The sequence below is a fragment of the Suricata suricatta genome, chromosome 4, assembly GCF_006229205.1.
Source record: "Suricata suricatta isolate VVHF042 chromosome 4, meerkat_22Aug2017_6uvM2_HiC, whole genome shotgun sequence".
Lineage (NCBI taxonomy): Eukaryota > Metazoa > Chordata > Mammalia > Carnivora > Herpestidae > Suricata > Suricata suricatta.
In genome coordinates this window covers 139,547,193-139,571,241 of record NC_043703.1, presented here as the reverse complement: position 1 = coordinate 139,571,241, position 24,049 = coordinate 139,547,193, and the positions used below count along the sequence as shown (strand labels likewise).

The 24,049-nt window shown below is 44.9% G+C and overlaps 1 long non-coding RNA gene across 1 annotated transcript; it reads left to right on the top strand.

The window, feature by feature from the left end:
* Positions 1–790: 790 nt before the first annotated feature.
* LOC115290175 lies at positions 791–23,630 on the top strand. Its single transcript, XR_003908001.1, has 4 exons — positions 791–958; positions 1,075–1,139; positions 8,632–8,726; positions 23,558–23,630. It is a non-coding gene; the product is annotated as an uncharacterized LOC115290175 (long non-coding RNA).
* Positions 23,631–24,049: the final 419 nt, after the last annotated feature.

The window sequence follows — 24,049 nt, the reverse complement described above, 5'->3', positions numbered from 1 at the left end:
CCTTTCTGCGTTCATTCGACAGGCCTTATAGTGGAATGGCAAAGAGCCTTTATTCAAATGGTGGGCGCCATGCTGTGGTGATACAGATGGATTTTTCACAACGTGCAGAAGTGCTTATAAATAGATAGGTTTCAATCAACAAGTAGCTTATTCAGGCATGTGCTCAAATATAGTAGCTGCATTCATTAGACAGACATTTCCACTAATCCCAAGACTCTACTAATAAAAGAGTAATCCCTATGGGCTAAAGGTAGTGCTGGCTTGCTTTTAACTCTTAGAGAGTCTTTCACAGACCAAGGTCTAATAATAATTGTAGCTGCATTAGGTTTTCACCAAATGAACTATAAAGCCAAGCTTATCTTGAGTTTTCGTCTTTTATTTTTTTTAATTGCAGTAGCTTAAGTGGACAAAGAGGCACTTCTTACCCGGGAGACGCAGCTTGCAGCAAAGCCAATTTAAAACCGATTGTATGTGCATTTGCGTGAGTGTGTGTGCAAGTTCTCTTTATTATAAGGCACTTTCTCTTTCACCCTTTGTTAATAAAGTGATTAATAAAGCGCTCGCGTGAGCAGATTTTGTTTTTTCCTTTGGCTTTGGGATAAATAACAAGTTAATGTCAATTTTGAGATTTGCAAACTCAGTAGAGTGGTTGGACTTTTTATGCAGGCCTTTTCTTCCCTGGACTGGGCTTTGTTCAACAGGGAAATCCTTGCTCCTCCCACATCATTCAGAGCCAGCGCTAATTAGTTTGCTTAGCACAACACTAAAATTTGTCCCTTGCCAGCGATGTCAGACCTGTCTTCCTTTTTATTATTCTGACTTCTTATAAGCCACAGTGACCTGGGAGTCCACTGCACCATCTCTTGGTCCTGTACCAACATTGTGATCTATGGAAAGGGACTCCTGCCAAGGACTTTGAGGCGGAAAACTGATAATATTAAAGTGGGTCTTCTGAACGGTAAGTACCAGCCCTATTTGAATCTTTGGTGGTGTTATTGCCAGAAAGGGGTGGAAGGAAATAAATCACATTAATGTCATTAAAGAGCTAACCCATGCATTGCTAACTTTTTCCAGACTGAAAGCTCAAATGAACGTCAGTATGTACAGACCTGCAGAACTTATTACTGCCGCTCAGACAGGTGAGTGCTGCTGGAAGCCTCCGCTGTTTCGGGCCTTGAGGAGACCTTCGCCTCCCTGTAGCCTGTCAGCAGTCCGGACAGAGACGTGACAAGATCGACCGGAAGATGTGTGTCAAAGCACTTTGAAAAAGTTTAACAGAAATACACGTCAGAGTGTCTTAGAAACCCCCTGATCATAAGCATTGACACAGCCTTCACTGTTCCTTGGTGGGAGCTTGGTGACCTGCGGCGCTGCTGGGCCATGACCCCAAAGTGTTGTGTTCTCCATGTCTTTGTTGGGGAGCAGGCTTCCCGAGTTCCGGGGCTGCACGCGCAGACAGGTGAAAGGGAAGAAGGAGAGTATGTGGTGGATTTTTACAAAGTGGTGGCTTTTTATGCCCCTGGGAGTTCTCCGGGTGGACCCTTGCTGGGGAAAGGAAAGTGAGATGATGACAGGAGCCGGCAGAAAGAGGGTGACCCCAGAAGTTGACTGAGTGGGGTGAAGTCAGGGTTAGAAGCCCTGGACTGAAGTCCCAGCCTCACCGTGTCCTAGCCGTGACCACATCCGAGCCCCTGAACTCACTCTGTGGGCCTCAGTTTCCTCAGCTAGAGACTGTAAATTGCTGCCCTACAGACCATATCAGATGCTGTGTGTGAAGTGTTTTGTGAGCAACTGTGCACAATTAGTTCTTGTTATGATCGAGAGAAGGGGGCATTGTGGATGTTGTTTCGGGTCCCCGGGACTGGCGGAGTGGCGAGATGGGGGCTTCCAGGCATTTGGCTCCGGTTTCCATAATCCCCGTGGGGGTCATAACCCTGTAGTTTGAGAGACAATGCTGCGAAAGTTTTTCCAGTCTTCTGGGTGCCCTTCATCGCTCTACTGACCGAAATCAGTTTGGCCTATGGGATGTCTGGTGCCAGGGTTGATAAAAGCCGTCTTGGTATTTTTATAGCTGTCTGGCCAGAAAACCTGCTTATGCTTCCTCCACAGTTCTTTTTCACTCACACACACACACACACACACACACACACACACACGAAGAAAGAAAGAAAATGTGTATCCGCTACAGAACTAGACTGCATTACATACTCAGTGGATTCCCTGACTATAACCAGTAAGATACAGGTTATTCAGTGGGGGAAGGGGGACTCTCATTCATATTGGCCTTCCCCTTTAATAAATTACATAAGTGTCCCATCCCACATTCGTTGTCAAAAAATTAGAAAATACAAATAAACCGGAAGAAAAATATTGAATCACCCAAATTCCCACCGCTGTAGAAAATAAAACCATATTAGCATTTTTCTGCAGATGTACGTATGTATACACACATATCTGTGAAAGAGAGAGGCTTTTCAAAAAATTTAATTAAGCTTTCTAGTAAAGCACATGGAAGTAGGCCTGCCTTCGATCTGGCGAGGCCCAGAGCCAGAATACGAATGGAGGTCCACGTACAGTGTATCTAAGTATTTAAAAGTTATAGATCAAGCCAAGACACTGTTAGAATACATTTTATGCTTTGGATCTTAATAAATATTTCTACATACTGACTGGGAAGGGCATAGTGTAATTTAGAATTCTCAAAACCTCAGAAGTACCAAGCAGAAGAGTGTCGTGCTCTCCTTAGGGAGCACTGAACCACCCTCAGCCCACCCTTCGCTGCAGGGGCCTCGTGTGCATCAGTGTGCACACCCAGCCTATGCCTCGGTCTGTCACACCACCCAGAGACGGCCACAATGCCACCCTTCAGACCTAGGAGTGTGTGGACCACAGGCCACTCTACCCCCAGGAATATGGACTTGGGGTAAGGCCATGTAGCCCTGGCTGTAGACTTTGGGCTTTTGCGCAGGGGATTCTGGGGCCTCTGGTACCTGAACGTCGTTTAGAAGGTGAGGTGAGTACAGGCTCTAGGTGGGTAAGTCCCCTTGGTCCCATAGCAAGGGGTGTCTGGAGAACAGAGAGAGAGGGACCTTTTAAAGCAAAAGGCCTGAGGCAAAGGTACTTCTTGCCTGGTTTTAAGGGTGGTTCTGATCGGAATGTGCTGCCCGATACCCTTATTCATTCCCCTCTCCCTAATTTTCCCTGGAAGAGAGAGAATTTCTATTCAGCATGCTCTGAGGGAAAGGTAGAGCTGAACAATTTCACTTCTCTTTACTCTGCATTTAATCCAACACTGGAGGCATGATATAAGGAACTAGACAAGCCTGACTCTCCCTGTCTGTCTGTCTGTCTGTCTGTGTTTCTCAAGACTTCCCTGACAAAAGAGAGGGCTCTCTTCCTGCCCATGTTCTTTCCATAAGAACACCTGAGTCAAGGCCCAGGTTTATCTGAGAGGTGACCTTTCTCTCTCTGTTCTTCCTAATGGGGCAGTAATTCGGGACTGAGCTATGTATCTGCTCTCTAGTCCCAAACTCTTCCTTTAGGGATCAGTCCAAGAGCTACACTTCAGGAAAAGAATCTGCGTGCTCAAATGTGATAACACATCAAAATAATAAAATGAACACTTTGATTTCCATCTGTTAGAGTCTAGAGTCTATACCTCAGTTGGTTTCAAAATCAGGCTAGAGAGGGGAGGAGAGTGATTAATTGCTTGGATTCAAGGCCTAGCAGGGTTCATTGAGTTGTCTAGTAGAATTTTTTTTTTTTAGTCTGGTGAATTTTTAACTGGGCCTGTGAATCAGAGCCATCTAAAGAATTAAAAAAAAAAAACCCACAAAATCTTAGAAATAAACCCTGGAGATTCAGATCCATTAGGCCTGAGAAAATGTTTTTTAAAGCTCCAGAGGTGATTCTGATACCTACCTGAAAATTACTGAACATAATGGAGCTTTATAGAATGAAAATAAATCCTGTATTGCTTTGTCAGAGACTGAGGGTGAAGATTAAATATAAAGTATAATCTATCATAAATTATTATGGTGTTTATTTTTTTATTTTAGAGTAAACAAGCAGGGGAGTGGCACACAAGGAGAGAGAGAATCCCAAGCAGGATCCACACTCAGTATGGAGCCCGATGTGGGGCTCGATCCCACAACCCTGGGATCATAACCTGAGCCAAAATCGACAGTCAGATGCTCAACTGACTGAGCCACCCCGGGTGCCCCATCATATTATTATGAATAATTATCTAGTACTAGTCTTAATAATTATCTAGTATTATTAATTACTATAGTTATTAAATAATATATATTTGGAGCAAAATGCAATAAAATAAATTTCAATGGCCAGATTAAGAAACCCATATTTAGAACATCTAAATATATTGGACAGAAACATTTTTTAAAGATTTCCTTTTAAATGAGTGGCTGAATTGTAGAGAAATAGGGAAATTCTTGGTGGCCATAAAGCCATGAATCAAGAGAGGTTAGTGAATGCTAAAGGTAGTGTGTGAAGGCATATACTAATTTTGGGGGGAGTAAACTTAGTTATTAATGGGCGGAGCATACTTGGAGACATGAGGGAAAACCCAGGATCCACTGAAATGGAAGGTTGGTTCAGGGATCCTTTTATTTATATATGAAAAGTAGAACAATAGTTAACAACAAAAACTCACTCAACAGAGAGACATTGGTGGGATGTTTGTCTATCATAGTCTTGGCTCTAGGTTAAGGAGAAAAAGAAAAAATAAAAGGAATGTCTCTTTTCTGATAATTCCTAACTATAAGGTTGCTCTTATGAAATGCATAGTGTGACCTAAAGCCATTAAAAATTTATATCTGGCACACCTAGATTGATGTGCCACCATATATTTGATAGAACAAACCTCTTTTGAGGAAAATACATTTAACACAGAACTCAGTACATTATCCCAACAAAGTTTCAACTAATTAGAATTCACAGTAAAAAAATCAGAAACACACCAATAGGTATGGCACCACAGGCAAGACTCAGTTGAAACAGAGTAAGATTGACAAAGACCATGGATGTTGGAATTATAGAATATAGAGAAGGTAAATTTTTTTTAACGTTTAAGGAAATAAAAATGAAAGTCAACTTTGAGCATAGAAGACTATCAGAAAGTTTCAGAAAGATTTGAGAAAGAACCATATTAAACTTTTGGAAATGAAAACTATAATAATTGTAATTAGAAATTTGATAAGTTAAATCAGGGTTTCTCAACTTTGACACTACTGCCGTTGGGCTGGATAATTGTAGAGGGCTGTCTTGTGCACTGTAGGATGCTTCCTAGTATCTCTTGTCTCTCTTCTCTAGATGCCAGTAGCATGCCTTTCCTGGTGTGACAGCCAAAAATATTCCCAACATTGCTGAATGTCTCCTGGGGGTAAAATCACATTTTTTGGAGAAACATTGGGTTGAACAAGAGAGCTGAAGAGAATTTGTGAAGGAACGTATAGCTCTGGAAACAATGCAGCACATTCATATCAAAAAAAGAAAAAAGAAAAGATTTAGAAGACATAGAGGATACAATTTCCAGAAGGACACCTTTAACCAAAATTTCAGAAGGATATTAAAGAGAATGAGGAAGAGGCATTTGAAGAGTTAACAGGTGAAATTTCTTCAGAACTGATGAAAAATTTTTATTCTCAAATTCAGAATTTTCATATAGATTAAAAAATCAACTTCTCCATTTATACATGCAACCTGGAGGGATTTTGAAAAGGAAAAAAAAATTCAAATGGCACTATTTCCAATAGCATGAAAAATTCAAATACTTAGGAATCAATCTTTTTAAAGATTCTAGGTATCTCAATAGAAAGCTAAAACATTTCCAAGAAAATTAAAGAAGTCCTAAGTAAACAAATGGTATGGAATTCTATGTTCATAAACTGGAAAACTCAGTATAGTAAAGATGTTTCTCTCCAAATCAATCTATAAATTCCCAATAGTCAATCAAAATTACAGTAGATTTCTTGGTAGAAATTAAAGATCTGATAATAAAATGTATATGGAAATTCAAGGGCTGAGAATGCCAAAACAATCTCTTTTTTTCTTTTTCCAAAACAATCTTGAAGAACAAAGTTGAAGACTTACACTGTCAGAGATGAAGACTTATCATAAATGAGAGTATTGAGACAGTATGATATTGGTGCAAGAACAAATAGACCAATAGAGTCCAGAAATACACATACACAGACCCTTGATTTATAGTAAAGATGACAGTGCCCAACATTGGAGAAAGGATGATAATCTTTCCAATAGGACTGGGTCATTTACATATCTATATAGAAAAAAGTGAACCTTGACCCCATACCTTACACTGTATGTAAAAATCAGTTTTAAGAGAATTGTTGACCTAAATGTGAAACAATAAAGCTTCTAGAAGATCATATAAGAGAATATCTTCTTGAGATTGGGGAAAGTAAAATGTCCCTTAGGACACCAAAAGCACTAGCTTCATACCAAATTTAAAAACCATTTTGAACTACATTAAAATTAAGAGCTTCTGTTCATGAGAAGATCTGGCAAAGAGAATGAAAGCTAAATGGTGGGAGTAAATATTTGCAATACATCAAATGAAAAAGGATGTATATTCAGTATATTCATAAAAACTTAATAAGAAAAAAACTTGAGATGAATCCATACTCAACAGAATGGGTAATATTGAAACGACTGTGCATATCAAGTGTCAGGGAGGATGTGGAGTAACAGCAACTCCTAAACTTTGCTGATCACCGTATAAATTGATACTAACACTTTGGAAAACAGTTGAACAACAGATACTAACTTCGAAGATAAGCATATCCTATGACCCAACAATGCTACTCCTCGGTGAACACACATACATAAAGACACACAAGTATGCAACTGTGCGCCAAAACTCTCATACAGGAATGTTTCCAGCAGCATTATCCCTAATAGCTCCTTGATGGAGTCCATCCAAAGTGGATGAAATTAAGTGGATACATAAGTGGCAGGATAAGCACGCGATGGAATAGTATGTGTCAATGACAATGAATTTACTGTAGCTACCCCACAGCAACAACATGAGTGAATCTCTCAAATATTATGTTGGGCAAAGGAAGCCCCAAAAATGCATGCTGCATGTTTCCATATATATAAGACAAAATTGAAAAAGCAGATGAGATCAAACTATAAAACTTAGGCGACCCATGCTGGGTGTTAAAACTGTTCAGGAAAGGAAAAAAGTAAATACCACGAAAGACAGAGGTTACTCTTGTGGGTGCTCAGGACTGATAACTAGGAGGGTGTATTAAGGACTTCAGGGGGAGCTGGAAATATCTTTTATTAATTTGGGTCACGGTCATTGTGGTTCTCTTGCCACGTCATTGAATTACACATTTTTGTATGTTTTTCCAAATGTGTATTGTAGTTCATCGTGAAAAGCTTTAAAATATTAGGAATAGTGCAGTCCTCCTAATGTGAACTTGGGTGTCTGCTTTTCCCCTCTGGATCTTTGTACTTTTCTACTTCCTTGGCCTTTTCTTTTCTTTTCAGGAGACCTGACTCCTTTCCTTTGCAAATCATAAAATTGACGTTTAAGAAAGCATACTGCTCTTTGAGGCAAGATGTGACATTACTAACCGAAACTTAGCCCTGTGCAGCTTTACCCACCACCGCAGACATCTGAAACAGAATATAACGTTTTACAGCGCTCCAGTGGTTTTACCCTAAGACAAAAATGTGGATACTTTGACATTATACTCTAAATTCTTTATTTCTTTTGTCTCACACACTTAAGATCCTGTGCCTTTCTTTCCACATTGCTCTCTGGATAAATAGTGTGGTACTAACGTAAGGGAACCTGGCCAGTATTGAGTCATTCATTGATAGAGTGTGGCCCTCTTGTTGACCAAAGCCAGCTTCTCACATTTCTTCTTGAAAAGCATGGTGTTGACATGTTTAATATCCTGTGGCATTTCCTCTGGGCTCCATAGTATGACGGGAAAAGTCCCTGTTGATGTCTGATGGCCAAGTTGAATAAGCAAGACCTTGAGACTCTCCACAGCTCTGGCTGGCGTGGTGATTTCCCTCAAAGCGGTAACAGGAATCCTGATAGTCATCTCTTGACAGGATCCCCACACCACGGCTTTCAGGGGGACCGCTTATGTGTGCCTGGATGGTTTCTGAACAAATAAAAGTGAAATCTCATCCACAACTTGATAGGGAATGATAAATCAAAACCCAGCACGCTACAGAAAAAAAGGGTGATAGCCCTAAGGTTTCAAGCTTTTCTGGAAGAATTCCAAAAAGGCATATTTTAAGGGAATGTCTCCGGGCAACCCTAAATAAACTGGTGACCTACGGATCAAAGACGCTGTATTTTATTAGCCATCTCCTGACCCGGCCTCTCCTACTGTCCTCTGACTGTTACAGGCATCCAGATAAACCCTCCCTTCTCTTTTTTTTCTTCTCTGAGAATCACAAGAATCACAAATCAGTCCTGACAGCATTTGGTTTCTCATCTTCAGGAATGTAGCTGGTACATTCTTTATGCGAAAGAGGCAATCCTAGGAAAGGGTCTGAACCAGACAGAATTAAGAGTATCTTATTTCCTGTGCACAGAACAAAAGAGTGTCTTTCCCTTTCCAGCACCTGCATGAATCTGAGGACTTGAAGGGAAGCAGCCTGGCTGAACTTGGCCCTTATGACAGAGACACGGGTGGCAGCGAGAGGGGTCCACCGAGGTAAGGGGTCACTTTCTCTCCTCCATGATGGTTCTTACAGCACAGTCCTGACTGGCAAAGTGATTGACACAGGCTTATCCTCGACTGTAAAGTTCCACCAAATTAAGTGGCTTCTACCACTTGACTGACTTCCACTAAGTCCTCCTATAGGTTCCTTTGGGGTGTGGTTAATAAAATGTTATGAATCTCTGTAAATTTACTCTGTGCTGGGAATTTAGTGAACTATGAGTGTGGCAGGCTGCCTCCAAGAAGGCCCCCAGTGACCCTTGGCTCCTGGTAGTCATGGCCTTCTGTAATCTCCTTCCCTTCAATTATTAGTTTCTCCTAACTAGCAAAATATTGGCAACATTGAAGGGGTGTCCCTTCCATGACTGGGTTACATAAGCTAATAGCTTCTGTCTTCGGGCAGACTGTGTCCCAAGATAAAGCAGACCACCGTGTTGGAGAGGTCTGTGTGGTCAGGAACTGAGAGTGGCCTCAGGCCAACACTCCGCAAAGCCACGAAGGAAGCAAGGATCCGAGGAAGTCCTTCAGCACAACAGCCCTCTGGGAACAGTTCTCACAAGAAACACTTGAGCTTAGAAGCAGGCCCTTTCTTGGTTGAGCTTTCAGATGGGATTCTGGCCAACTCCCGGGTTTCAGTTTGATGCAAGACCCTGGAGTAGGAACCAGGTCAGTTGTCCCTGAACTCCTGTCTCACAAAAACTGTGAAATAATAACTGTGTGCTTTGAGTTGGCAATTTGTTATACAGCAATAGATAACTCATATAGTGGATCTTACCTGTCATTCTTCTTTCTGTAACGTAAATATTCACTTAATATTCACCTTGGAAAAACTTCCACTGCTATTTCTAAGATGGTAGACTGACATTCAACTAGACCCAATATAGTAACATTGTACACCATACTGTGTTGAAATCAGTCATCTCTTTAGAACTAACAGATCATATAAGGGCAAGCATTAAGGAGCCTCTGTCATCTAAAATGTGGCTCTAGTTGTGCCATTCTTCTGCTTAAAGACCTTCTGGAACACTCCAGGATATACCAACTTTCATAATGTGACCCTGAACTACTTTCCCAGGTTTTCTCCCCATTATACTGCTCCCCGTCACCCTTCCCGTAGTGTGGCCCATCCCTTCCCATGTCTGTCTTCTCTCCTACTGCCCTTCCTAGTGCCCCCCTCCTTCCCGCAGCTCATGCCTGCCCCTGGTCCATGAGGCTCCTCCAAGATCACACGTCTAGCCCTAAGCCGGGTGCTCTGTCTCCTCAGTCTAGCCCCCCTCCCCCACTACCACTTGTGGCCTTGCTTCAGGCACTTTTCACGTGCTGACCTTCATCCCGGTTTGCTTTCCTTCCCACCTCGGATTCTGCCTTCTCTGATCTCTGAGAGTGAAAGCTCCATGAGGGCAGAGACTGTCCATCATTCTCTGTGTGGCCCTTCCCCCACCTAGAGCATCACCGTGGGCCTGGAGAGGAGCGGCCACCCAATGTTTGTGAGGCTAATGTGATGAAAGGCAGGCTGGGATGTGGGGCAGCACTGGCAAGAGGGTGTTAACAGAAGTGCTACCAAGGAAGGGCCCTGTGGCCAAACAAGGTTGGTAAACTAGGTGCACCTGTCCCTTCACAGAGAGTCCCTGTAGACATTAGACGATTCAAGTCTCCCATCGTAAAGAAATGGATATTGTAGCTTCTGGCTCCAGCTTTGTTTGATGCTTTGGTTTGGGCAGGAGACTTGGAAGCAACCTAGTCACGCGTCTATAGGATCCCTGCCCAGTTAGAGCCCCCTCCCAGTGATGGCTGCATGTTGGGTTTTTCTTTGGTAAGGCTGTGAGTGTACCATGCTAAACAGTCTATAGCCAGTCCCTTATTTTGTCACAGTGACTCCAGACGGTTGTACTTGGTTATACCCTGAAAGGATACTCAACTCCCCAGAATACAAAAGTTCCACTGTGAGGAACTAAGCCACGTGCACTGTGTGAAGAACCATGTCTATAGCCAGTTTGGCGCGACCTTATCATTATGGGCCCTTCTGTGTAAAGTTGCAGAGACTGTATTTAAAGACTTCAGATATTAGGGACTCATTTTTTCCATCAACCTTTGCCAGAGCCAATCTTGGTTACTGGAGGTTTAATAAGCATTTCCTGTGTGTCAGGCACTGTGCTAGGTGCTTAGCGTACAACTCTCGATAACGGACTGGTCCTGCCCGAAAGGATGTGTAGTCTGACTCAGGACATAGATTCTCTTAATACAGTTCCCTGAGCACTAACTAAAACCCTATTACATGGGCACACAAGCAAGGTGGTGAGGACATAGCCTAGAGGGGAAGGGAAGCCTAGGATGAGAGCTGAAAGGTTCTGAAGGGCTACCCTGGGAATAAAGGTAGAAAAACAGAAAGCCTAATTCAACAGATTTGTTTTTTGAATACTCCCTCTCTGCCCTGCCCTGAGCGTTCTAAGAGGAATGAGGCACCTCCCTTCCTTCCAGGACCTGGTAAGGGTGGTGGGGGCAGAGGTCAGGTGAGGCCCACCGGGCCTGACTAGTGGGGACTGGAGGCCCCAAGGACTGTAACACATGCCGTACCTTCCGTTATCATTTAAACAATAATTTCTTGCCTCTAGTCTCTTGTTGGTGGTGGTGGTGCTTTTTAAAGAGCAAACATCACTCCTCTGAGTGTCTTAAGCCGGTAGACATGAAAACCTAGCAGCCGTGAAGTTAAGAACTCCTGTGGGGTCACTGGTTATCTCCTTCCCCCTCTCCTCCTGCTTCACCTCCCTGAAGGGGCCATTGGAAGGGAGGAGGCGGGGGGCTCGCCTCCTTCTGAGTCTTGGCCGCTCTTCCTGGGATTCATTTTAGGGGGCCTGTGGTAGAGTGATTGCAGTAGCAGCTAAATCTGACATGTATGTCCCTGGCTGCAGCCTGGCAGACTTGGTGGTACTTGTGACCCTTGCTCGTTGATTGGGTGCCCTTGGGCATGTTTCCTGGGACTCTGTGTTTCCTCATCTGTGTAATAGGTAGAAAGATATTCTTCCCAGGGCTGTGTGTGGATTCGTACTTCTGTGCTGAGCACACAGTCTTCAAAAGCCTGTATTAGGTGCCTCATAAATGCTCGTCCCTCTTCTCTTTTCCTTGAAATCAGGGCAGTCATTTCATTTGTTGGGATATAGTTGGCATATGGCGTTGGGTGGGTCCGGCGTGTGCGGAGTGATGGTTTGATTTATGTGCCTGTTGCAAGACGACTCTGCACCGGGGTTACTTCACCCTCCACCGTCTCATAGTTACAGCCTTGTGTACGTGTGCCCTTGTCTCTATTTTCTAAGTTTTCTTAAACACATTCTAATTTTATGATAAGATTTAATTGAAGAAAATAATCAGGAAAGACAAGCTTGTTCTCGGTGTATAAGAACATTTAACTTTTGGTTTAAGGACTCAGACATCATGTTGGGTTTCTCTAGAAGGACCCTGGTTACAGGTAGGCATCCCCTCTTCTCTCAGTGAGTGCATCTGTAATGCTTAGTAGCCTCGGGGCGCCTGGGTGGCTCAGTCGATTAAGCATCCGACTTCAGCTCAGGTCATGATCTCACGTTCCGTGGGTTCGAGCCCGGAGTCAGGCTCTGTGCTGACAGCTCAGAGCCTGGAGCCTGCTCGGATTCTGTGTCTCCCTCTCTCTCTGCCCCTCCCCTGCTCACTCTCTGCTCTGTCTCTTAAAAAAAAATAACACTTAGTAGCCTAGTCTACTTGGGCTGAGGAAACGTGGTCATTGTATTTGTTGCCTAAAACAGGTGATTTATACAGTTTTGTTCCCTTCTTGGAGAACCCCACTATGTCATTTTTCTCCAGCTTACCTTGAGAAAGACAAGAGAGTTGGTAGTTTATACTGGCAGGATTTGAGAGAGAACATAAAAATGGGCGGAACACATATTCAGTGATGGATGGCGATGTGAACACTTCTGGCTTAAAAACCAGTTTTCCCTTGCTCTTGTACTCAGGCCAAGGAAGCACCAATTACTTTGGGTCCTTCCTAGAGTAATTAATTCACGTGGAATGCCTTCCTCTCCTCCCTTCCTGTAGTCCTGTCTCCAGAACTTGTTTTCCTGTATTCAAAGGATCTTTACTGAGGGGCTGCCTAGAGACAGAGCTACCAGATGAAGAGGGCAGGGGCAGAGGGAATGGGGGGCATAGGCATGCGTGCAGTCACACCCTCCACTCCTTGTCTGAGTTTGGTGCATCCGGCCCAAGGCTCTTGGTAAGGGGGGAAGGCAAGGCCCCTGGGACCCAAGGGTCTGCAGGGGATGACTCAGAGAAGGAGTCAGAGTGGGTGCAGGCCCTACAGGACTGAGAAGGGAACCAGCAGAGCCAGAATGAATGAGGGGGCTCAGGCATGCGGAGGCAGCTTTCCAAGAAACACAGGTCGGTAGGGGTGACATGCAAGGAGTAGGGAGAAACCAGTAGTGCAAATGGCGGAAGGCAAGGACCTCTCTCTCACACACATCTCTGCACATCCGACCTCTTTCTGGGTCAATGTGGCTACAGATAAGGAGCTGCTATCGCTTCATTTAGAGAAGCATCCAGTGGGTCTTGCTGTTCTGGAAAGGGGGATACAGACAAAACCAGGACGTGGTCCCTGCTCTGGAGGAGTTTGCAGACCCTGTGCCGTGCTTCCTGATCAGGGCTGTGTGTCAGAGTCAGCCCGGATCTTTAGAACATTCACCTTCATGATTCTGCATCCGCCCACGGGAGAACCTCTCTCTAGCGAAACAATGAGCAGGGGAGAAAGCGCCCCGGTCTCCAGGCACTCGGCGGAGGGCGTCCTATCGCTGGGCATGAAATGCACAAACACAGTCAACCACACCCATTTCTTCTAGGCTTTACATTCAGTGAAGTCACACAGGTTCCTCTGCGGGCAGCCGTGGAAAGTGGCCAATGCTAAAATTCAGGGCATTTCCCTCTCTAGAAAACCAGCTGGTAAATATTTCCTGAAACCCCATGGTGTGTGTATGTTTACATGTAATCTCATTCAACCTAATCTTTATGATAAGTCCAGATTTTATGGATGGAATAACACTTTACTGCTTTCTAATCCCTTTGAAATATGTGACTGTGCTGTTGTAATAGCCCAGGAGAATAACTTAGGGTAGGATTGCCATCCTTATTTTATTTTTTTTATTAAAATTTTGTTGTATGTTTATTTTTTTTGAGAGAGAGAGAGACAGAGAGAGAGAACGAGCAAGCTGAAGAGGGACAGAGAGAAGTGGAGACTCCCAAGCAGGCTCCACACCGTCAGCACAGAGCCTGACATGGGGCTCAAGCTCACAAACTGTGAGACATGACCTGAACCAAAAACAAGAGTTGAATGATTAACTGACTGAGCCACCCAGGCACCCTGCTATCCTTGTTAAAAAATTTTTTTTTAATGTTTATTATTTTGTTTTTGAGAGAGGGAAACAGTGTGTAAGCAAGCGAGGGGCAGAGAGAGAGAGGGAGACATAAGTCAGAGGCAGGCTCCCGGCTCCGAGCTGTCAGCACAGAGCCTGATGCGGGGCTCAAACTCAGGAACCACGAGATCATGACCTGAGCCCAGATGCCCCCTGCTAGCCTCATTTTAAGGAAACACTGGCTCAGAGAGGTGATCCAGCGAGGCAGGCGGACCCACGCTGATGCCCAGTTTCACTCTCAGCTGTACTCTTCCTGTTCTGGCAGCCATGGCCCCAGTGGTCGGGTTTCTGGTTCTGAGTCCGTGTCTTGATCGCTAAGGGCGGGAGGGACCAGACCTGACCCCGTTCTCAGATCTCTGCTCAGGAAGCTTCCCCAGGGCTGGCAGGTGTAACTGAATAAATGACCTTCGCACTCTGCTTATTTTTGTGCATGGAGTATTCTCATGCTAAGTTCAGGGCCTAAATAGGCAGGTTTACAGGGGTGTGTATTTTATAGTGTATTGTCAAGTTGGTTTCCATAAAACACCCAGTGCTCATCCCCACAATTGCCCTCCTCCATGCCCATCACCCACTACAGGGATTTATATTTTGAGGGGGGTGTGATGTGCCCAGGAAATGTGCCTTTGGCTGGCATGGAAAGAAGGGAATCCAGAACTTTACAAAACCCACTCCATTAAGGCCTTGGCCAAGGCCATGGGAATTTCCAAATATTTCACTGGTTCTAATTGAGGTAGCTAGTATGAGGCATGGAGATTTATGTCACCATGGAAAATTCACAGTAGACAGGGAGCTAATTCTAAAATGGTGAAAATAGCAGCAAACTCAACCAGTGCCAACAGTTACTACCTGCTGAGGGCAGAATGTGCCCTGAGGAAGAAAGGAAGAAGAGACCCCCCCATTCCCAGGGTGCCATCCCCCCACTCCTTGTCTGGTCAGGATCCACCTGCTGTCCGCTGGGGTAAACACCGGAGCAAAAAAGCTGGTCACATCATGGAAAAGTCACACAGAAAGACTTCCAAGACCGAATTTTCCTCTTTGTCTGAGGCTCAGGCAGCTGGGATGGTTCCACTCACGTGAACTAACACCCATGTGGATCGCCACACTCAGAGCTCCTTGTGTGTCTGTCCTACTCTCTGTCCCTACCTGGAGCTTCCATGGAGGGTGTCCGGTGCGGTGTCCTCTCTATGTGCTGAAGGAGGTCCTGTCTGAGGGGTGAGCTTCCAGATGGCACCAGATGGGGAACTGGGGGGAGTCATGATGTGTGCAGCAGTCTATGACATCAGGACTGCGGAGGCTTTGGCATGGACGGGGTCGGAGCCCTGGGGCCTCTGGGCAGAAGGTAGATGGCTCCTTCACCAAGTTGTGTCCGCCCCTCCAGCCGCCATGCTGCCTCCCGCCACCAGCGTTGAGTGCAGAGTGCAGACGTGTTGTCTTTGGAATCCATACACACACACACACACACACACACACACACACACACACACACACGTGCGCGCACGCGCATGCCCCCGGAAGTGTCTCAGACAGTGTGGATGAGCAGCAGTCGCGGAGTGTTTGTGCAGAGCCCCCAGGGTTGAAACTTGAGCGGGGCCACTGCCAGGTGGGCGGCCCACCCATGCTTCAGCAGGGAACCCTCCTCGGGAGCTCTCACGTGATGAGAGATGGAGAGGGACTCAGAATTTCAGGCTCAGGCGTGAGGGGAGATTGGAAGTGACAATGAAAGAGTCAGCGGGAGGAAGGTGCGGGATAAAGTCCTTCACTGGCCAGCATTCTTGAAACCCTTGCCTTAGTGTGGTTCCCAGACCAGCACCAACCAGCATCACTGGGGGGATGTGTTAGAAACGCAGAGTGTCCAGCCCCTCCCTGATCTCCTGACTCACAATCGGCACAACAAATCCTTGGGGAATTCCGGGGCATTTGTAGCTTGAGGGCCACGGCTCTGCATGAAACCAGACAGGCCCCTCCCCACTGACTAAGACCGTGTCCAGGGCACTTCCGGCGCTGGTCTACTTACTGTACAGTGACTTAAAGAGGTTTACAATGGAGAGCCAGTGGGGGAGAATCTCTTTTCCCTTCTCTCTCTCCTTCACGGGCACAGACACAGACATACACGCGAGCACACTTGTATGTGATATCAAAAAGGGCCCGGAGTCAGAAGGGATTTGAAGTTTCACGCCTGGCTTTGTCACTTAATAACTTAATGCTCATGGGCCCTCAGCCAAGTCTCTGACTTCTCTGAACATGTCTCCGTATCTCTAAAAAGGAGACAGGCAATGACTCCACTGAGCTGGGCACTCACAGGTAGAGAGCAGTAAACATTTTACATGCTTTGACTCATTTAATCATGACGACTCACATGCACTGTTATTGCCCACATTTGACAGTGTGGCCCGGGGGCACTCACCGACCTGCTGGGGATCCCACAGCTGCAGGGTGGCGGGGTGAAGCCTGTACTCCGTGCATACCCCATGCTGGGACACGGCCCAGAGACCAGTAGACTGGCATGGAGCACGTGGGGTCGTGGATGTGAGCCACACAGGCCAGCACCTGAGCCCTCAGTAAGCGATTATTTTCAATATTATATATGCACAGGGGAAAGTTGGAGAAGTGTAAGCCTTAATTAGGTGTTTTTGTGATTTCTTTACAACACTTTTTCTTGTCTGTTTTTCCCTGAAATTAATGTCTTTCTTTTGTCATGAGAATAAGAAATTGTAATTTATAAAATTGCTCTGTCTTTTTTCTTTTTTAAAAAGTGTTTAATTTTGAGAGAATGGAGAGAGAATGAGTGGAGGAGGGGCAGAGAGAGAGAGGGAGAGAGAGAATTCCAAGCAGACTCCATACTGTCAGTATAGAGCTCTACATGGGGCTTGATCCCATGAACTCTGAATCATGACCTCAGCCAAAATCAACCACTGAGCCACCCAGGTGCCCCTAAAGTCCCTCTTGGCTGGCTTGCAATAGTTGCTCCTATGACTTGCTCATTCCCAGCATGAAGGGGAGAAGGAGAGAAACCTTTCAGAGCCTGAGCTAAGCTCCTAATTGTAGAAGCACAGAGGACACTTCCCCCAACTCTGAAAAAGCAGCCCATCTTCATCTCGCTCTCCAGAAGTCACAACAAATGATGCGAGAAGGGCAGAACATGCACCTGCAGAGGACGTGAGGCACTCCCTGAGGTCCGCATTTCAGTGTCTTCCCACACCAGGGACCAGAACCTTTGGGGACGGGGACGGCCTTGCCTCCTTAGTTCCACTGCATCCAGAATGAATGTTCTCAACAATAAACCTTTCAGTGCAAAGGGCATGGAGGAATGCATGTATTAGAGACTCCGGGTTAATGACTTTCTAAGCGTGGAAAATTTCCCCCCAAAGTGTTTCCAAATATAGAAAACATAATAAATGACGAGGGCTCACAGATCTTGGTGGTGGCAGTAGCAGGGGGCAGAGTGAGGAAGGAGAAGGAATTCCCAATCCCCAGGGCCAACCATCCCATCACTGACTTCCTGACGACTGACTGTGCTACCGATTCTTTCTTCATTGCACTCATCTAGGAGCTCTTTGGATAAATAAGTGAAAATCAGATGTATTATTATTCTTTAAATTTTTTAATGTTTATTTTTGAGAGAGAGACAGAGCATGAGTGGGGGAGGGACAGTAAGTGAGGGAGACCCAGAATCCAAAGCAGGCTCCAGGCTCTGAGCTGTCGGCACTGGCTCAAACCCACAAACTGTGAGATCATGACCGGAGCCTAAGTCAGGTGCTTAACCAACTGAGCCACCCAGGTGCCCCTTATGTATTATTATTCTTAAAGTCATTGACAGATTCCCTAATATAGTTTACATTTCTCCCCGCCCTTCTGCACCAGAAGGCGTTGGGAGCTTGAGAATGTCACTGGTCGCATTGTCCTTTTCTCTCATGTCCCTAAAGGGGTTTATTGTGTGGCCTTGTTAATGGTTGTCAAATACTCACATGCCCCAGGCATTTTTAACCTGCTGAGAGCTTGTTGGACCAAACAAACAAACAAAAACCACCCCTGAGTCTCTGCTGACTCCATTTACCAAGATTAGTTCCTGTGATATCCCGTTGCTGCCTAAACCAGAAGACTGCTCACAACCTTCCCGGCTGAGCTGTCTTTTGCAGCCTGATGGCTGTGAGCCTCCTCGTTCACTTGGGTGGAGGAAACTGGCACGGGCCCAAGAGATGGGAGATTTGTGGAGACCCACATCTCGCTAATGCTGCCCAAACTTTCCCTCCTGCAGCAAGGAAGGGTCTTAGTACAGAAAGTATATTCAGAAATGTATCAAAAATGCTCAGCCGAAGGAAATGATGAATCAATATTTCTGGGATCACAGCTACCTAAACAGGCCTCTTCCAACTTGGGCTAGTTGCCAATGAATGAGGGACCCATCGGAGGCTCTGAGTGCATTTCCTCAAAAATCAGAAAGGCTCTGGAGCAGGTCTGACCTTAGATGGGCCTCCAGAAGAAGAGCAGCATTCTCCGTCTTAGACGGAGCCCTGGTCGTAGTGTGGGAGACGTGAGACCTGCCTTAGGTATGGGCTTGTGGCTGTGATGTCCATTTTGTTGAACAAGGTGGCGTCCATCTCCCGAGAGATTGTCCGAGAGTCCTGGGCACATGTTTTGACTTAGAAAGTTTCAGCACGGTAGAAGGAAAGGTCACCATGTTATTTTAAAACTCAAACTTGATATTTGGGCGTATTAATGGCCTGGCATTCAGGGGTTGAGAAGTAAGTCTTCGCTCCTCTAGCCACTGTTCAGGCCTTACCCACATATCATTTTGAGGTTAGGGCTCTACATTTTGAGAAAGATTGAAGTATCCAAAGAGATCCCACGAAGGGAAAAAAAAAGAGTATAAAAAGAAAGGATGGAATTAGGTCTTACGCAGAATGTTTAAATCTGTTGGGAAAAAAGCCACATGACAACCAAATGTCTGTATTTAAGGAAAAGAACATTGCGCATACAAACAGTGCCAATCTGTTTCCTACTATCAGCCAATTAAATGATTTTATTGCCAGTCTCCCACGAGGTTCCATGTTAGGCAGTTGTAGGCATTGAATAAGAATGTCTCCTAAGGGAAGACCTTGAACTCAGTTCTGGAGAGGGAATGTGAGGAAAAGATTCACCACAAAGCGCCGTGCAAACAAGGGCCTGTCAGGCTTCAGTGGTACTTCCTGAGCTGACCAGCGGACCTCAGGGAATGGAGAATTCTAGTGAAGGAGCTTGAAAGACATGATGGCCAACAGAAAAATAAGGAAATACTTAATCTTAAGGTTGATTAACTATTGAATAAAGGCTATAAAAGAAAGAGTGAGCCTTCTTTCCTTAGGGAGGCTTAAAAATGATAGCCACCTTCCTCATTTTAAGGACGTTCTTGCCTGGAGTTGTAGCAGGATTCTCATATAGAGAGTTGTGACGCTGAGTTGTGAAGCAATTTTATTCCTGCCGGCACCGCTCAGTTGGGTTCAAACCTGAAGAATTGAGCCCCAAATGCCACGTGGCATAGTTTTTTATATATATATTCCACTTCTTTGTCTCCCATGTATGTAACATATAAACATGTAGTCTGATGAAGTGCTCTCATGTTACAAGGTCATGAGGGATGTTGTCCTGTATGTGTATAACCAGGTTGCGTTGAAGTTTTGTTTCTTCTTTCCTCCCTCTTAGAGAGGGAACCCTACCATATCTCCCCGCTTTGATGCTCACGCCCCTCTGTTTTGGGTCAAAGAGCATCACCTTGGTTTAGAGGTTTATATTTTTATAGCATTATTACATGAGTGGTTGTCCTTTTTAAATCATGGCCTCAACGAGACTGGAGACAGTCAGTACAACCAGGGGAACTAAGCAAGGTAGGATTAAGCAAACTTCCAGAATGAGGAGGATAATTTTTATGAGAGTTTTGAGTCCCCTGAAAGTTGAAAACCATTCTCTAAATAACTCCCTGTGTTTTAACCGTTTCAGGTCTGGATGGGGATGTGAGCAACCCTTTTCATTTCATTTGTGATCTCTTCTATGACTTTTTTCTCATCCTCTATCTGTAGGCAGCAGTTGTTTAGATAAAACTTTTTACAAACTTCTTCCTCAGAGGCAAGTAGGTAATCTAAGGCCAAGCGATTTTGATAGATGGCATTGTGCATTTTGGTTTGTTGTTTGGCTGGTAAGGTAAGAGCTCTGGCGGGTTTATTGGTTATACTTTTTATAACTGCTTGTAGTCTGATTGTGTTGTTTAGCGTGTAAATGGGAGTGTGGTAACCCCAGAACCCATCCTCTGCCCAGGCGGCAGGGCCATAATATTGAACTATACACTTGGGAGGGCATTTATCATCTTTAATTGCCACTTTGTAAGGCACGCTGCTTCTGTTGAGTCTCCCTGTCCCCATGCACTTGGATTCCCAAATGTTTCTCTCTGGCAAGTGGGAGCAGGAAGAAAGATGGAGGAATTGTTTCCAGCACATGTGGCCCTGACTAGACTGAGGGAAGTCAAAGTACTATACAGGCTGTCCTTCCACATATCAAGTATAATTCACCTGAGTCCGCCATTTGATGGCTGCATTGACATGGTCTCAGGCCTCTTGGAGATGAGAGAAGTTAGACAAGGGATGGGGATCTGGCTCAAGGTGACTTGGGGTCTCCCACCATTGAGATTTTTTGGCAGTTGAGTTATAAAATCTTTGGCTTAGGCATGTTAAGTTTTTAACAAAGACAATGATGAACTTTTCCCCCACTAGGCTAGACAGTTTGTCCTAATAATTGAGTGTTTGAGAAGCCAAAACTGGCTTTTCAACAGAAGCCTGGTTGTAAGTCTGGGGCATTTTGTTTTACTCTAAGGTTTGTGGGAAATCTAATTTTCTAGTCTCTTATGGCCATTGTTTCCCCATGTTGGTACCAATGAAGTATCCTATTCACAAAAGGAAGGTGAGTGTTCACAGAAACCTCTTAGCACATTTCCAACTGGCCGGGATGGCCTTGGCCAATCCTATGGCAAAGAGTAGAGCAAGAATCACATTAATGGTGAGAAACAAGGCATGACAGTGCATCACATTAAGGAAACAGATATAGAAAATAAGGACATTCTGCACTGCAAAGGAAACAATCAAGAAAACTAATAGGCAAGTGATGGAATGGGAAAAGGTAGTTGCATCCGAAATCTACAAGGAACTCACCAAACTCCACACCCGAAAAACAAATAATCCAGTGAATAAATGGGCAGGAGACATGAACAGACACCTCTACAAAGAAGACATCCAATGGCCATCAGACACATGAAACCATGCTCATTGTCACTCATCATCAGGGAAATACAAATCAAAACCACACTAAGATATCACCTCACACCAGTCAGAGTGGCTAAAATGAACAAATCAGGAAACTATAGATGCTGGGAGGATGTGGAGAGACGGGCCGCCTCCTACACTGTTGGTGGGAATGTAAACTGGTGCAGCCGCTCTGGAAAACAGTGTGGAGGCTCCTCAAAAATTAATAATAGAACTCCCCTGTGACCCAGCAATAGCACTGCTAGGGATTTACCCAAGGGATACAGGACCATAGGGGCATTTTCTGCAATAGCCAAATCATGGAAAGAGCCTAAATGTCCATCAATGGATGAATGGATCAAGAAGATGTGGTATGTATATATACAGTGGAAGACTACATGGCAATGGGAAAGAATGAAATCTGGCCATTCATAGCAAAGTGGATGGACCTTGAGGGTGTCATGCTAAGCGAAATAAGTCAGGCAGAGAAGGACAGATACTGTATGTTTTCACTCATAGGTCTAATAGGAGAAACTTAACAGAGGACCATGGGGAGGGGAAGGGGGAAAAGAGGGAGTGGGAGGGAGGCAAATCATGAGAGACTCTTGAATACTGAAAACAAACTGAGGGCTGAAGGGGGAGAGAGAAAGGGGAAGGGGGGGTGATGGTCATGGAGGAGGGCACTTGTGCAGAAGAGCACTGGGTGTTAGATGGAAACCAATGTGACAATAAACTACAAAAAAAAAAGAAAGAAAAAATATAGAAAGAAAATAAGGACAGTGTTTTGTTTCACTGGACTGTCCATTCCTCAAGCCTCTGCCATGCATAGATCAGTCAGCTTCCGGAGTGACTAAGGCAGGGCTGTGGTCTCCTCGAGCCTCTGGAGTTGCAGATTGCTTTTTTCATATGGTCAGCTTGCACAGCGTTGATGGATCAGGAATGCATTCCCAATTTCGAGATGCCGGCTTCCCTCTGCTGTAGTGAATCCAGAGACCCACTTCAGCTACCTTTCTTGCAGTAGGGGTGGACAAAGTGACAGTGAATGAGCCCCTCCAGAGGGGTTGTAGGGGTTGAACATTTCACTCCTTTATCCCTATTGCATCTCCTGGTTTAAGGGGTGAATCTCTGTGGTCAGATTCACGGGTAATCAGTCTCTGATCCTGTGGTGGAAGGTGGTTAGGGTAAAGCCAGTTGTCATAGGGTGAGATTGTCTATCTCATTTAGATCCCGCCTTATGCCCTTGATAATGGGGGGAGGGTGCCCAGAAAGGATTTTATACAGGCAGAACCCCATCTGTGTCTTCAGCCTCCCACTTGCAGCTGCAGTCTGCCTCCCTGAAGGTCCCTTATCTCTTTCTGTCTAATGTTAACCCTTTCCCTATTTTTCTTCCCTGGAACAGTGCCTGTCACTGCTGTTAGGGCACAGGGACGATGACTGTCCTGGCTTCTTCAAGCTGATAAGGGACAGTGTAGGGTACAGCAGTTGGAGTCTACCCAAGGGTTGGTCGAGTGGCTCACAGTATGATTTACAGGAAGGCTGGCAGGCTTGAGGTGGCAGAAACGTTAGCGGACACAAAGAGAAAAACACAAAGTAAAGATTATACTGATCAACAGGATGGCATCTTAAGATAATGTCTACAGTTTCCAACCGGTCAAATAATGTAGGAGAGACGCTGACTTTGTAAACATATGTTAGAGAATTTCTCATAACCCAGGTGGTGGAGGAGCAGGAGCAGTGAGTAATCACTGGCGGCTCTATTGTCAAGAGTTTGGCCCTAACTTAATTTAAACAATTTAAAGCATCTAATGCTTGTGAGGTGTTAGAGTTTGGCTGAGTATAAGCAGACAGTTTGCTTTATTTTGAGGTGTGAAACTTTTCCAAGAGCCAGGAGTTCTACTAGAGAAAGAGTCAAGGCAGCCATTTAGCATTATTAATTTGCAAATTTTGGGGTAAGCCAAATCTGGGTATTTTATAAAGCAGAATTTTTATTACTTTTTTGTGCCTTTTCTGTCTTGTAGGGAAGACCTTTACCCAATTAGTAAAAGTATTAACCCACGCTAACAGATGTTGGAATTTCTTTGACCTTGGCATAGGAGTGAAACCTAATTGTCGGTCCTTTCTGGATCTCTTCCAGTTTCTTGATGGCCTGAGAGAGCAAGCCTGTGGTTGAAAGAACCGTCTCCAAGACATGCTGCACAGGCTGAGATTACTTGCCAAACTGTCCTTGGCAATTTTTTTCCCAGTGAACATCCTATGGGCCCTTTGATGAGTTTGTCCCTCCCTTAATGAAAGGCCTGATGCTGTGTACTGATCTTTTAGCTCTGTGAGTTTGGTAATAGTAATTGCCCTGCTCTGTTTGTAACCATTCCAAGGACTGGAGATAGTGTCTAGGAGCCAGACCCCAGTTTATTTTGGGGGGGAGAGTAGGTGGGATTGAGCCTCCTTTAATAATTGATGTAGCAGCAAACTATTTTCCTGAACCCTGGCATCTACAGCCTGCAACATCCAGTAATTTCCAAAATCTCACATAATTGTTTATCTGTCCTGGAGTTAGTAGCACCATAGTCTCTGATTTAGTTAGAATGTCCCTTTCTAGCAAGGGAGTAAGGCTCTCTGGCATAATCAG